Here is a 17,500-nt window from a genome sequence, read left to right as displayed (position 1 = left end):
GAGAGAGAGAGAAGTAACATGTTTTGGTCATTTTCACCTCAAGAAAATAAATTTGCCATCAAATACTGAATTTTCTATATTAAAACTTGAAAATAGAATTGAATAAACATTAAATCATAAATTTTATAAATGATTTTGAGAGAAAATGCACCTTATGTATATCCTCACGTCAATGACGCCATCGTAGTGCGAATGATAAAAAAGTAATTAATTTTCAGCTTCAGTTACTCAACGAACTCTCAGGTCAGAAAGAAGAAGCATCGAGACCGCAAAAAGGAGAAAATGCTAATGTAAGTAATGAACATAATGATATACGAAAAAATAAGATAAGAGGTGTAAAAAAAATTCCTTTGGGCCCAGTTCAAGACGCACGGGTGATGTTTAAATTTCATGGCTGGGTCATGAATAACGTATTCTGTAAACTTGTAAGATTCGGCGTTAGAGAAGTTTTAATAATAATTAAACATGTATAATAATTAGAATAATAAAAAAAATTACAAGCGATGGGTCAGTGATCGATCTCACGAGCAAGACTAGATTGGAACAGTTTCATGAAAACCTGCTAGGACTCTGTTGACCTACTATTCTCGGTTTTTTCCATCTGTCCACCCGCCTGTGGTGTTTGCGCATGGTAACACTGCGTCCCATGCTTTAAATAGTTACGCTATGTCTAAGTTTTAGGTAAATAAAAGGATATCTGGGTGTACATTTGCACCTGAAAAGTGTTTTGATAATTTACTGTATGCAAATTACACCGTTAATATTCGAAATAAGATATTGTTATTATTGTTAAATGCAGGCTGCCTTTTCGGGGTGGCGAATGGAACAGCTAGACACAGTGGGGGGGAGGGGGTGCTAAAACGCACTTTATAAGAATTAAAAGTATATACTGATATACTTACGTGTAATGAAGTAACACGTAGCTTTGTAGCAGAGTAGGTGTGGTCCAATAAAGTTGACATCTTGCCGTAGTGAACAGCAAGATAAGCAAGTTTCCCGCCACTGCGTCTGGCTGTTCCATCATCACCCCCAGAAGGCAGCCTGCATTTAACAATAATAACAATATCCTATTTCGAATATTAACGGTGTAATTCGCATACAGCAAATTATTGAAACACTTTTCAATTGCAAATATACACCCAGATATCCTTTTATTTACCTAAAACTTACACATAGTGTAACTATTTAAAGCCCGGGACGCAGTGTTACCATGCGCAAACACCACAGGCGGGTGGACAGATGGAAAAAACCGAGTATAGTGTACTAGGTACGTGGTTGGAATTCTACTGTGGTGGGTTGCAGATGAGGCGGATAAGGGAATAGGCTACCAAACTTAACTCAAAGGTATAACACATTTGGGAGCTTACACTTTTGGTGCCAACCCACTTCCATGGGGAAAAAAGCTTATTTTGAAAACAAGATTAAATACTGATATCTGTAAACATGCACACACACTGTGATTTACATACATACTATATGTAAGTATATATGTATGTGTATGTGTATGTGTGTGTCTTTACAAACATCAGCATTGCATTTAATCTTGTTTTCGAAAAAGTTTTTTTTTTCCGTGGAATTGGGTTCGCACCAAAAATGTATAGAATTATATTTTCTCAGCATGCTTTAGTGACGTGGTTACTTTTAGTTTATAGGAAAGGAAAACCATCCAGTTAGCATTTGTCAGTCTATCAGCACTTTTTCTGTCCGCCCTCAGATCATAAACATAAATTGGTATATTGATCATCCACCCTCCAATCATCAAACATACCAAATTGCAGCCCTCTAGCCTCGGTAGTTTTTAAGATTTGAGGGCGGACAGAAAAAGTGTGTGTGTGTTCACGTGCGAGAGCGCGAGCGCATATGTAGGATGTGTGGTCTATAGGTTGTTAATTTGATTCACAGGTAAATAGAACATGAAATTCTTTCACTACTGAATAATAAACCTTTACTTTGCAACAACTGAATCATCAATTATCAATACGGACAAATCAGAGAAGTCAAGTGGCTTCGTTCGCCATCCCCCCCCCCCCCCCCCCCCCATCCCCCCCCCCCCCCCCCCACCCCCCCCCCCCCCCCCCCCCCCCCCCCCCCCCCCCCCCCCCCCCCCCCCCCCCCCCCCCCCCCCCACACAACACTCTCTCTCTCTCTCTCTCTCTCTCTCTCTCTCTCTCTCTCTCTGTTGTTTATCTCTTAAATTTCAGCAATCTTATCACAGGACTGTTGGTGTCTCGTTTGGTCTTCGAGTGACATGAATAAGAAACGATCCTCTTAATATTCCAGCCTTGTCACCTTCTTTGTCGAAAGTGGAAAGACGATGGATGCCAAATCACCGGTATTCCCTCTTACGTGCCCCTCCCCTCCCCTCCCTCCCCTCCTATCCCATTACCTCCCTGCCCCCTGCAAATTCTTATTCCAATGCAGCTCTTAGGAAGAGCAGAAGTTATTGAGTGAGGAGGTGGGATGGAAGGATGGTTACGTAGGATCCCTGCGTAGGATGGCTCCGGAAGGATCTGAGCATGGTTGCCAAAAGAGGAGGGGAAGTTATGAAAGCGAATTGTCTCCTTTGGGTCGAAAGTCCATTCACATACAAATTCAAAATGCCAATCATAGCAAAGCTGTAAAAACAGATACGAAATTGGTTGTATTGTCATATATATATATATATATATATATATATATATATATATATATATATATATATATATAATATATATCATATATATATATATATACACACATATATATTATAATTACATATATATATATATATATATATATATATATATATATATATATATATATATGATTGACTGATTGATTGATTGGACAAAGTACGTCGAACGAATAAGCATGTGATGAATGGAATACATACGATGCCTGTTTCTTGATTTAGCATTTTAACTCTTACATGCATGCATACACACACACACACACACACACACACACACACACACACACATATATATATATATATATATGGTGAAAAAGGTGGTAGCCCAAGCTAAAGCAAAGTCGTATGATGATGTGTATAATGAGCTGGGGACAAAGGAAGGATTAAAGAAGATGATGAAGCTATCAAAGGCTAGAAATAAGAGCACAAAGATGTAACACACATCAAACAAATAAAGAATCAAGAGGGTGTAGTGCTTAGAAAGGAGGAAGACATTATGAAGAGATGGAAAGAATATTTCGAACAGTTGTTAAATGAAGAAAATAATAGACTAATAAGAGAGGATGGGCAAGTGAACATTGGCATGGTAATGAGGTTTTCTAGGCAAGAGGTACTAAATGCACTGAAGAAGATGAAGAATGGGAAGGCAACCGGACCAGACATGATCCCAGTGGAGGCATGGAAAGCATTAGGAGATGAAGGAGTGGATATACTGTACGATCTTATGATAAAGATCCTTGAACAGGAAAAGATACCAAATGAGTGGCGTGGGAGTATATTGATCCCAATTTTTAAAGGGAAAGGCGATGTCCAAGAGTGTGGTAATTATAGGGGCATTAAATTGATGTCCCACACTTTGAAGATACTGGAAAGGATGATAGATGCTAGACTGAGAGAAGAAGTACAAATAGGTAAAGAGCAGATGGGATTTATGAAGGGAAGGGGAACAACAGATGGTATCTTTTTTTTGTTGGTGACGCAAATAATGGAGAAATTCGGGGAAAGACAAAGGGACCCTTACACCGTATGGTATTTCATTGACCTTGAAAAGGCTTATGACAGATCCCGCAGACAAGAGGTATGGAGGAGCCTGAGGGAGAAGATGGTGCCAGAGAAGTATGTGCGATTGATACAAGAGATGTACCGGAATGTATTTACCAGAGTGAGGAGCAGTGTTGGGGAGACAGAAGGTTTTGAGGTGAGAGTAGGATTACACCAGGGGTCGGCTCTGAGCCATTTATTCTTTAACATAGTGATGGATGTTTATAATAGAGGAAGTAAGGGAGACAGTACCATGGAACATATTGTATGCGGATGATATTGTTCTGTGTGCAGAGAGCAGGGAAGATCTGGAAGTGAAATTGGAAAGATGGAGACAAGTACTGGAGGACAGAGGAATGAGAATAAGTAGATCCAAGACAGAATACATGTGTACCACCACTGAGGGGGATGATAGAGAAAGTATTCAGCTTGGTGGAGAGCAAATAAGGAGAGTTGATAAGTTTAAGTATTTGGGATCTTTTGTTAACGCTGGAGGAAGTATGGAAGAAGAAGTAAAACATCGGGTACAGGCCAGGCCTGGGAACAACTCTTTTTTTTTTTTCTAGGAGAGCGGCCTCGGGAGTTCTTTGTGACAAAAGAGTGCCGCTTAGGTTAAAAGGAAAATTTCACAAGACGGTGGTAAGAACAGCAATGCTGTATGGTACGGAAACAGCAAGCATGAGAAAAGCAGAGCAGAAGAAGATGGATGTGGCAGAAATGAGAATGCTTAGGTGGATGTCTGGGGTAACAAGAGTGGATAGGATCAGAAATGACTACATAAGGGGGTCAACTAAGGTGGTGGAAGTATCAAAGAAAGTGCAGGAGGGGAGGCTGAGATGGTATGGACACCTGTTGAGGAGAGATGAGGACCACGCTGGGAGACATACTATGGGAGTGGAGGTGCAAGGAAGAAGAAAGAGAGGGAGACCAAGAAAGAGATGGAAGGACTGTGTGAGAGGAGATTTACATGAGAAGGGAATTGATGAGGCAGAAGTGCAAGATAGAAATAGATGGAAACGGCTCATCCGAAACGGCGACCCCAATATAAATGGGAAAAAGCTGGGAAGAAGAAGAAGAAGATATATATAGTGAGGTATCTATTTTATGATTGGTAAGTGTAGTAACCAGATACTTACATGCATACACACACACATACACACACACACACACACCCATATATATATATATATATATATATATATATATATATATATATATATATATATATATATATATATAGCTTGATGATAAATAACACTGCCAAGACCAGGAGAAACATTCTTTATTAAACGAGCTTTCGAGGTTTAAAACCTCATCTTCAGGCAGAGAAAAATGACAAGGATGAGAAATCACTAAAAAATTACATTAAAATGAATTGTTTTATTAAAAAGCTTCAGTAAGAATATAAAATAAAACGAACATCACATACAAACTAAATATTAAAAATTACGAAAAAACTAAAACAAACCGCAAAACATACAAAAACAAATAAAAATAATATATGAAAGGTAAACAACTACACTCAAAAATAAAATGGCTAACGACCCACTTTGTGTACCTACTATGAAACTATATGATAGCTAGTTGAATACCGGACGAGTTGTTGTTCAATTCCGGTTTCATTTCTTAATAAACAGCGACTCTGAAATTAAAAGGTCCAGTCTATTTGAGCAAAAAGACAGTACTCTAAAATCTAGGTGAGTGAAAGGATGGTCCTGTGCTAAACTGTGTTCCCTTATGGCAGAAAAATGTGGTTTAGAAAGAGGAAACCTAGTTCTAACGGAAAGACCTCTGTGTTCCAAAATTCTGTGTCTAAGCCAGCGGGAACTGGATCCCACGTATCGCAGACCACACTGCGAACAGGTAAACAAGTAAACGACACTCGAATTAAGGTCCACAGGAAGAGCAGGCTTCTCCCTCAAAAGTGATCCTACAGTAAAAGGCTTAGTAAAAACAAATCTGAAACTAACTTGAGGAAAACTATGCTTAATTATTTCTTGTAACTTTTTTCGTGCCAAGTAGCTACTATGACCAAGGAAAGGCAGTTTAATATACTTTACATCTTTACTAGCAGTACTGTACACCGTTCGGGACAAATTTCTTCATCTAGAAAATTTTCAGAACTTGTAAAAGACAAATACGGGATAAGAATTTTCGGAAAAATAATTCTGGAGGAAGACCATGTCTTGATGAAATAAATTAAAATCACAACAGACATTGTAAGCTCTATTTATCATAGTACGTATTGAATTAATTTTAAACAACTTTGGTGAAAAACTAAGATAATTCAATCCCAAGCCAGTAAAAGTACTTTTCCTATAAACGGAAGTCTCAAATTTACCTCTATTTCTGTGTACCTGAACATCTAAAAATGACAACATATTATCCTGTTCTGTCTCACAAGTAAAAGAAATATTAGGATGACGAGAGTTAAAATATTCAAAAAATAAATCCACGTTGTTTAAAATTAATTCAATACGTACTATGATAAATAGAGCTTACAATGTCTGTTGTGATTTTAATTTATTTCATCAAGACATGGTCTTCCTCCAGAATTATTTTTCCGAAAATTCTTATCCCGTATTTGTCTTTTACAAAGTTCTGAAAAATTTTCTAGATGAGAAATTTGTTGTCCCAGATCGGTGTACTAGTTACTGCTAGTAAAGATGTAAAGTATATTAAACTGCCTTTCCTTGGTCATAGTAGCTACTTGGCACGAAAAAAGTTACAAGAAATAATTAAGCATAGTTTTCCTCAAGTTAGTTTCAGATTTGTTTTTTACTAAGCCTTTTACTGTAGGATCACTTTTGAGGGAGAAGCCTGCTCTTCCTGTGGACCTTAATTCGAGTGTCGTTTACTTGTTTACCTGTTCGCAGTGTGGTCTGCGATACGTGGGATCCAGTTCCCGCTGGCTTAGACACAGAATTTTGGAACACAGAGGTCTTCCGTTAGAACTAGGTTTCCTCTTTCTAAACCACCTTTTTCTGCCATAAGGGAACACAGTTTAGCACAGGACCATCCTTTCACTCACCTAGATTTTAGAGTACTGTCTTTTTGCTCAAATAGACTGGACCTTTTAATTTCAGAGTCGCTGTTTATTAAGAAAATGAAACCGGAATTGAACAACAACTCGTCCGGTATTCAACTAGCTATCATATAGTTTCATAGTAGGTACACAAAGTGGGTCGTTAGCCATTTATTTTTTGAAGTGTAGTTTGTTTACCTTTCATATTATTTTTATTTTTATTTGTTTTTGTATGTTTTGCGTTTTGTTTTAGTTTTTTCGTAATTTTTAATATTTAGTTTGTATGTGATGTTCGTTTTATTTTATATTCTTACTGAAGCTTTTAACAAGACAATTCATTTTAATGTAATTTTTTAGTGATTTCTCATCCTTGTCATTTTTTCTGCCTGAAGATGAGGTTTTAAACCTCGAAAGCTCGTTTAATAAAGAAGTGTTCTCCTGGTCTTGGCAGTGTTATTTATCATCAAGCTAAGATTTCCAAGTAGCCGCCCAATTACTGAGACTATATATATATTATTATATATATATATATATATATATATATATATATATATAATATATACATATATATATATATATATATATATATAGATATATATATATATATATATATATATATATATATATATCGTGACAAAGTGCCAAGTATTTGGTTACTACACTTACTAATCATAAAATAGATACCTCACTACAGCCAGACACCTGAACCTTCATCACAAATAAAATAAGACTGAATATTCTAAAGGCAACAGGCAACAGTGATCCCTTAAAAGCTTCAATATTGCAGAAAATCAGACTAGGTTCATTAAAACAGGTGTGAAATAATCATATAAGTAATTAAATGAATCAAATGGCATAACTCCATCAACAACTTTTAAAAGTCTAAGTATTTCCTTGGTTCTAACTCACTTCAACTGAACCGAAGGAAAAAAGCCACTCTATATTTCTACCTAAATAAAACTAAATATATTATTAAATTAAAATTTATAAGTGAAATTCACAACCTCAACACCTAGGTGCTAATCCCCAGGTAGTGGATTTTTCTACCTGGGGATTAGCACCTAGGTGTGAAATGTCACACCTTTAGGTGTGAAATTTCACACCTTTTAATGAGTTTGTTAATTACTTTTTCCAGGCCTTTAGGTGTGAAAATTGACCATAAAGGTGTGAATATAACAAATAGGTGTGAAATTTCGGGGCCACACAAAACTCTACGGGGACAAAAACCCTAATTTCAACCATAAACCCCCCCACTTCTTCTCTATACTCTATGGGAGGTAAAAACCCTGATTTCAACCATAACCCCAAAGGACCTCATACTCTATGGGGATGAAAACCTTGATTTCAACCATAACCCCAAAGGACCTCATACTCTATGGGGATGAAAACCTTGATTTCAACCCTAACCCCAAAAGACCTCATACTCTATGGGGATGAAAACCCTGATTTCAACCCTAACACCAAAACTCCTCATATTGTATGGGAGGTAAAACCCCTGATTTCAACCATAACCCCAAAGGACCTCATACTCTATGGGGATGAAAACCCTTATTTCGACCCTCCCCCCCCCCCCCCCCAAGGACCTCATATTCTATGGGAGGTAAAAACCCTGATTTCAACCCTAATCCCAAAGGAGTTCAATAGTCTATAGGGATGAAACCCCTGATTTCAACCCTAACTCCAAAGGACCTCATACTCTATGGGAGGTAAAAAAAAAACCCTGATAGCTGCTTTATCATACCAGCGTGCCAGAAAGACAAATCATACGGAGAATTGAAAGAATTTTATATAGAATCAATTCTGTGATTTCTGCCATTATTTTAAATAAAACATATTTGAAAGAAGGTCTGTTTCCAGCATATTATTATTATTATTTTTTTTTTTTTTTTTTGCTCTATCACAGTCCTCCAATTTGACTGGGTGGTATTTATAGTGTGGGGTTCCGGGTTGCATCCTGCCTCCTTAGGAGTCCATCACTTTTCTTACTATGTGCGCCGTTTCTAGGATCACACTCTTCTGCATGAGTCCTGGAGCTACTTCAGCCTCTAGTTTTTCTAGATTCCTTTTCAGGGATCTTGGGATCGTGCCTAGTGCTCCTATGATTATGGGTACAAATTCCACTGGCATATCCCATGTCCTTCTTATTCCTATTTTCAGATCTTGATACTTATCCATTTTTTCCCTCTCTTTCTCTTCAACTCTGGTGTCCCATGGTATTGCGACATCAATGAATGATACTTTCTTCTTGAATTTGTCAATCAACGTCACGTCTGGTCTATTTGCACTTATAACCCTATCTGTTCTAATACCATAGTCCCAGAGGATCTTTCCCTGATCGTTTTCTATCACTCCCTCAGGTTAGTGCTCGTACCACTTATTACTGCAAGGTAGCTGATGTTTCTTGCACAGGCTCCAGTGGAGGGCTTTTGCCACTGAATCATGCTCTTTTTGTACTGGTTCTGTGCAAGTGCCGGGCATTCGCTTGCTATGTGGTTTATGGTTTCATTTTTCGTATTGCACTTCCTACATATGGGAGAGATGTTATTTCCGTCTATCATTCTTTGAACATATCTGGTTCTTAGGGCCTGATCTTGTGCCGCTGTTATCATTCCTTCAGTTTCCTTCTTTAGCTCTTCCCTCTGTAGCCATTGCCATGTGTCATCGCTGGCTAGTTCTTTAGTCTGTCTCGTGTATTGTCCATGCATTGGTTTGTTGTGCCAGTCCTCTGTTATGTTTGCCATTCTCCTGTCTCTGTATATTTCTGGGTCTTCATCTACTTTTGTTAGTCCTTCTTCCCATGCACTCTTTAGCCACTCGTCTTCACTGGTTTTCAGATATTGCTCCAGTGCTCTGTTCTCGATGTTGACGCAGTCCTCTATACTTAGTAGTCCTCTCCTTCCTTCCTTTCGTGTTATGTATAGTCTGTCCGTATTTGCTCTTGGGTGTAGTGCTTTGTGTATTGTCATATGTTTCCTGGTTTTCTGATCTATGCTGCAGAGTTCTGCCTTCATCCATTCCACTATTCCTGCGCTGTATCCTGTCTCATCTATGTGTTTGATGTTGCTCCCATCTGGTAGCTTTATCCATTCAGTTCTCGTTACTTTGCCTTTTTGTAAGTTGAATAAGGCGCATTTTTCTATTCCAAACTCCATCCTGATGTCCCCAGATACAATCCCTACAGTCTGGATTAGGGTATCTATTTCCTTGATGCTCTTACCATACAGCTTGATGTCGTCCATGAACATCAGATGGTTGATTCTGTTGCCTCTTATTTTGAGTTGGTACCCAGCATCCATCTTCTGTAGTACTTTTGTCATGGGAATCATGACTACTACGAAGAGTAGTGGGGACAGTGAGTCGCCCTGGAAGATAACTCTCCTGATATTATCCTCTGCTAGTCTTATTCCAGAGCTTGTAAGTATTGTATTCCAGTTGCGCATTGCATTTTTGAATGAAGCTGATGCTGTTTAACTCTGCCCCATATATTTTCAGGCATTCTATTAGCCATGTGCGTGGTATCATGTCGAAGGCTTCCTTATAGTCTATCCATGCCATGCTTAGGTTGATTTTCCTTCTCCTACTATTCTTCATTACCATTTTGTCTATCAGGAGCTGGTCTTTTGTGCCCCTACACTTCCTTCTGCAGCCTTTCTGTTGGTGGGCATAGTGTTTGTCTCTCTAGGTAGTTGTACAGCCTTTCATGATGATACCTGTTGGTAACTTCCACATTATTGGTAGGCAGGTGATAGGCCTGTAGTTAATGGCTATATTTCCCTTACTCTTGTCTTTTTGTACTAAGGATGTTCTTCCTGTGGTCATCCATTTGGGTGCATGGTGATTTGGGATACAATGCTGGAGTTGTTCTGCTATTCGTGGGTGTAAGGCCTAGAAGTTTTTGAGCCAGTATCCATGGACTTCATCGGGACCTGTGGCTTTCCAGTTTGGCATTTTCTTTAGTTGGTGTCTGACTGTGTCTGTCGTGATCTCTGTGAATCTTTGTTTTATTCTCCCTGTTTCTTCTTCCTTGACTTCCTGGAGCCATGTTGCATGTTTGTTGTATGATACCGGATTGCTCCATGTGTTTTCCCAGAGTCTTTTACTTGGTTCGGCTTCAGGAATTTCTTGGTGGTTGTCTTCCCCTCTTAGTTGGCTGTATAGTCTTTTCTGGTTGGTTCCGAATAGTTTGTTCTGTTGGTATCCCTTATTCCTGTTCATGTACCGTTGGATCTTATGTGCTTTGGCCTTAAGCCTCTGTTTTACACCTTCTATTGTGTTGTTTAGTCCCCTCTCTTGTACTTTGTATTTCTCGTTGAGTTTCCTCCCTTGTTTTCTTATTTCTTAGCCTTTTTTCTGCCATCTCTTTCAGTTTACTCAAGTCAGATTTCATCACCATGATTTGCTTTTCCTGGAGCCTTTTCCAAGGAGGTTGCTGTTTTGGTTTCTGTTGGGTTGGTTGTGCTGGTGGTGTTGGCGTTCTAATCCCCATCAGTTCTGCTACTAATCTTGCTCCTGCATATGCCAAGTTATTTGTTTCTGTGATACTGGTGGTGTGTATTATGGCCCTTATTTCATTGACCTCACTTGATTTCTCCCTTAATATCTTGGTGTTGTAGGCTTTCATGGAGGGGATCTTTGTTCTCTCTGTATCTGGCTCCATCCATTGTCTAATCTTTTCTACTTATTCCGTCCTCTCTGTTACTTCGTCGGTGTTTCTTCGTGTGTCGTAGTTTGATACCTCATCATCCCTGTCGTCTTCTGTGGCATCGTCTCTCAGTTCGTCTTCGTGTAATCCATTGTCGTGTGACATTTCCCTTTCCAGTTCTTCTCTTTCTGTTGGGGAGAGCCAGTTCTTTTTCTTTATGTTCCTTACTTGGTCTGCCAGCCTCTGCTCTGTTTGGGGGATATTATTCCTCTCATTCCAGATGTTGACCAACCTTCTTCTATATCCTCTCTCTGTCGGGTTGCTTCTGATGTAGCATCTCCATATTTCCTTATTTTCATCTTTTGTCCATTCCTTCCTTTGGTTTGCTTCTGTAGCTCCAATCTCAGGCTGTTGGTTACTGTCGCTGTGGTGGTCAGTTGTTGGATGACGACCTCCAAGTACCTGACCGTCTTCCCCTTCAATTGGGTTGAATACCTGGCTGCTGGACGAAGCTCCTCTGTTGCCAGAGGTTCCATTTATGTCGTTGTCGTTTTTTCCTTCATTTCTTAACATCATTGCTGAGTTTTGCTATTTAACCCATAGCTGGACCCTACCCCATCAGGGATAGGTACTCATTTACAGCTGAGGAAATTATGGTAAAGATCCTTTCCCAAGGAATCAACGCCGAGGAGAGCGGTCACCCATCCAATGACTGACCAGCCCCAATGTTGCTTAACCAGTCCATTGACGACCTAACCCACTCCACCATCGCGCCACATATTATTATTATTATTATTATTATTATTATTATTATTATATTATTATTATTATTATTATTATTATTATTATTGTTTATTATTATGATTATTATTATTTATTGATTATTTTTCTATTATTATTATTATTATTATTATTATTATTATTATTATTATTTTTATTATTATTATTTCTCACTGAATATCCTTGGCTTATTTGTAGCCCATTTCCCCAACTCCCTATTCCCAACTCCTTATTTAGCATTTAACCACTTGTTGTTATACACAGTGTTTGATTAAAGCTACCACTTTCACCTCCACCACTAGAGGAGGCTGCTCCTCGTTCTCTCTGTTCCGTTTTGCTGGTGGGCAGCGGTGATGTCCATCAAAAGCATTGCTTGTACTTGTGTTAGGAATGAAACAGGAGTCTGAAAATATACGTAGGGACAATTAGAGAGGAAAATCCACTGGTAGAGTTATGGTAGATGGAGGCGAAGAGTAGGTAGAAGTGTGGTAGGAACAAATTGCAGTCATAGCAATTTGAAAAATGAGACAAAACACAGGCAGCAACTTCCCAAAACAAATTAGTGATGAATCCAGTGGAAAATCTGAACTTTAACACCTCAAGTGGGTGGTTACTGTAGATTAGAACAACCAATAAGACTTATCTAGGGGTGGCACCGGAAGTAGGAAAAGCCACTCAAGAAGAAGTAGGGTGTATCCTAGTAGAAATTAAGGAGGAGCTCAAAAGGAGAAGTTAGGCTCAGACTTCACTTGAAGTCTGAGAATAGTTCAGTTAAGAACGAAGCACTGGACGGATAGGTTGTGTCGGTGTAAATTCTTTGTATCCTGTGTTTTCTGTGTAGTGTACTGACAGTGAATTGTGTACTTTATAATATAATAAGTAAGATAAACTAAGTGGTGTTTAACTTGCCAAGAGTCCATCCATGTACCCAAGCTATACTCCCGAGAGACTGGATAAATGAAAGGAAACGAATTAATATGATTTCAGAATCTACAGAAGTCCAGTGTAAGTAATTTACAAGAAAACCACATGTCCCTAAGAAAAAAAAAACTCAACCACAAACAATATAGATAAAGGTTATCCCATATAACAAATAACCTTAACAATTACAAACAAGGCTACCGAAGAAATGATTGACTAATAATAAAGAAAAGAGAAAGAGGAAGAGAATAAAAAGAAAGTCGCAACATAAAATTGATGTTCAATGGTTGTGGATTCTAAGTGCAAACACCAACGCATAGAGTGATAAAGAAACACACACACAAACACAGTGGAAAATTAATCGGAGAAGAAAATATAAATTACCGACCAACCATTATTAAAAGAGCGCTAATCCCTAAACGCTAGAACAAAAACACCAACAAATAACAGAAAAAATCCAAGGCACAAAGTCTATAATTAAAAAGAAGAAATTTATGTCCAAGTAGACATAACAAATTCAAAACAGCTGAGAGGGCAAACGAAGCGAGAGCGACGAAACGCTTTCGACAGTAGCAAATATACCCACGACTAGTGTGATTGTTGCTAACAATAATAACATTACTAACCCATTGCAAGTACATAGGTATTCTAGAATGGCACAGGCCGCTGTAAAAACATAGGCTACACGCATTTGCGGTAATGTAGAAAAGGGCCATCCTGATAAGAATAAATTAGAAGCGTACTCGGTATCGCAGTGGATAGCAGACACCGAAAGTCGGATTTCATCCGGTGGAATTACTGATGAACACAAGAAAATAGATGAAGCGTTACTCTAAGTTAGTTCAGAGAAAGGAGATTCTCATCGAACGTTAAATTCGTTCAAGTTCCAGGAAATTAAAACTTTTGCAGAATTCAAGAAGGTGTGTTTTGAAATTTGGGAACCTATCACTCAGCAAGATTGATGGTACAATCTCAGTAAGTTTTTACACCAGGAATATGATGGTAACAGTATAGCAAACCTCCATACTGATGTAGAAAATGCCATCCATAACTTGACTATTGATTTAAAGAGAACATGAGTAGTTATTGGCGATCTCGATGCTTTTAATGATGATGTAGGAAATTTAGTGAGTTTGAGGGAGGTATTAAACTACATAGCCCATGGTATAGTATATGATGCTATCGGGGAGGAAGATAAACGGGGTTTTAAGAAACAGGAGCCTGATCCCAAGCATGATAGTCTCGCAGCTTTAAGGTTCATGCAAAAGGAATTGTGCAAAGAGGACTGCATCTAGCAAAAGAAATTACAGGTTTTGTAAATAATGGAAACCCTGGTAGAAATAGGAATAATTTTCAGGGAAAGAGAGATAGTGTTCCAGACAGATCTAGAAATTTCAAGCATAGACAACAAGAGAAACAAGATCCTAGGAATAATCCTAAGAACAGTATTTGAAAATTTTTCCAAGCAAACATAGAGAGTCGATATAGGCCTCAACAGCACAGGGGAAATCCAAACAATGGAAATCAAAATCAAAGTTCGTTCGGCCAAACCCATAACCAGAGTCCAGGAGATAATAGAACACAAAATAATAAACAGGAACAAAATTGTGCAAATTGTGGTTATTCCAACCACACAACTCAAAATTGTAGGCGACCAAGGTATTGTTCCAATTGTAATAGGACAGGTCACCTAACACAGAATTGTTGGCTTAACAATAATACAAACTATAATGCTCAAAGAAGTACACCCCAAAATAATAATCAGACGCAGAGACAATTACAGAAGGGGTTAGTACAAAAGAGAGCTTCCTTACCAGTAGAAAATGAGTATGAAATAGTCACTGTAGGTAAGGAAGATACATTCAAGTTGCCTTTTGAAGGAAATAGAGAGATAGTATTCTCAGTGAAGGATAAGGAAATATGCCAAGAAGAATTACCTATCATTCAAACAAGAATTAATGGTAAAAAATGCTCAATACTTTTAGATACAGGCAGTACAGTAAATATAATAGATAAACAAACTTTAATAAAATATTTAGGCTTTGCAGATTCAGAAATACAAGGTCCTGGTAGAACTATAAGAGGAATAGCAGGAAAACAGATTAATGCTTTGGGTAATGTCACAGTGGACATTGAGATTTTAGACAAAACTTTTAAGGAAGTATTTGTAGTATTTGAAGAAAGATTTTATCTTACTCAAGCTCTGTTTTCATATAAAGCTATGCGGAGATGTAGAATAATGTTAGATTGTGAAGAAAAAAAAAAAATTTGCAACGCAGAAATAGAGAAAATGTTTGTTTTCAGCTAGAAGAAGGAAAGTCTTGCATAAATCTGATCAATTTATCTGAGACGACATCTTCTAGAGAAGCAAACATACAAGAAACTAAGAGGGAGAATAATGCTAGCCCGGGTAGCACAGATTTAATGGATAATAGTGAAATAAGTAGTGGAGATAACAGTGTTGAAGAAATGTCCTTAGCCAGGAATAATTCTATGATAGATTGTGCACAAATAAATAACAATAACCATGCAAGCCTTGATACTCAGAGCTCTGAACAATTTATCGCAGCTGAACAATTTATAGCCTCTGAACAAAGTATTGAATCTGAGCAAATTAATGCCTCTCAACAAATCATTGCAGCTGAACCTATTATTGCATGTGAACAAATTTATGAAGACGAATCACAGATTGATTATGAGCATTCAACAATAGATGAAGATTAATCAGAAATTGACTGTACATATCTCATAATGGATGAAAGTAAGGAAGAAAAATATTTCAATGAAGTCCTATTATTAGGGACATTAAATAATAATGAATTAAACTCAACAATACTATTGGATGAAAGTTCAGATGAAACGGATGTCTGTTATTTCTCAGAGATACACGATGACGAAGAAATGTTTAATTAGTACTGCAGATGACCATACTGGCATATTTGTGCATAACAGAGAAGTAGTTTTGTATCTGCAATGTCTAACCAAGGTTTGTCTTAGAGCTAAAACAGACAAAGACTTGCATGAAACAGATGTAATGCTAACTAATGAAGACTTAACTGACTTTGTTAGGATGGACAATTCCCTAGTTCACATGAATGGTACTAATTGTGGGACGTACGTCCAGAATTACTCAGACAAAAGGCTAATACTAAGGTCTGGTATAGAATTTTGTACAGGAATTGTAGTGAATAATCCTTTACTAACATTAGGTGAAAAAGCATTCTTCTCTTGCACAGAACAAAGTTCAATTTTAAATAAAGAAGTAAATAAGACAGACTTTCCTCTGAATAGAGATAAATTATTACAAATATTGGAGAGGTATAGAAATGTCATTCCTTTAGAAGGAGATAAGTTAGGAAGAACAGATACTTTGCAGCATAAGATTTTAATACAAGATGGAACTAAACCCTTCTATATACCTAACTATAAGTTGCCAATAAGTCAACGACCGATTGTAGATCAGTTAATTGACGAAATGAAGAAGGATGGAGTAGTAGTACCTTCTAAATCACCATGTAATTCACCTCTTTTGTGACATCTTGTGAAGTAATTACTTTGAATTATTTGTGCTACAAACCTACCATTTTTGCTGGTTACACCTTAAACTTATCTAGCCACATAAATCATTTTGAACATGTCAAAGATTTCAAATTGTCCAAACTTGAGTTAGAATCATTTAACAAACTTGAAGAAGCTAATCATTTTTTCAGTGCGTACAAGACTGACATTTCACCCATCATGTCAATGGTAAATGTTGTTTTGTTAGTACTCACCATACTAGCTTTCATATGTATTGTCAGAGTGTTAGTTATCACCAAACTCAACACCATTAAGACTTTACTGAAGAATTTGCCCTCAAGTAATTGATATTCTAACATTGTTGTATATATTGTCATTTGTATTTTTTGGGGGAAACTTTGCTAATTTTAGGCATTGCAGTCACTGCCTGTAGGTGGCTGAGTGTTGTTAGGAATGAAACAGGAGTCTGAAAATATATGTAGGGACAACTAGATAGGAAAATCCACTGGTAGAGTTATGGTAGAGTTATGGTAGATGGAGGCAAAGAGAAGGTAGAAGTGTGGTAGGAACAAATTGCAGTCATAGCAATTTGAAAAATGAGACAAAACACAGGCAGCAACTTCCCAAAACAAATTAGTGATGAATCCAGTGGAAAATCTGAACTTTAACACCTCAAGTGGGTGGTTACTGTAGATTAGAACAACCAATAAGACTTATCTAGGGGTGGCACCGGAAGTAGGAAAAGCCACTCAAGAAGAAGTAGGGTGTATCCTAGTAGAAATTAAGGAGGAGCTCAAAAGGAGAAGTTAGGCTCAGACTTCACTTGAAGTCTGAGAATAGTTCAGTTAAGAACGAAGCACTGGACGGATAGGTTGTGTCGGTGTAAATTCTCTGTATTCTG

Source organism: Macrobrachium nipponense, chromosome 8 (genome assembly GCF_015104395.2).
Source record: "Macrobrachium nipponense isolate FS-2020 chromosome 8, ASM1510439v2, whole genome shotgun sequence".
NCBI classification, from domain to species: Eukaryota; Metazoa; Arthropoda; class Malacostraca; order Decapoda; family Palaemonidae; genus Macrobrachium; species Macrobrachium nipponense.
This window is presented reverse-complemented; position numbering follows the sequence as displayed.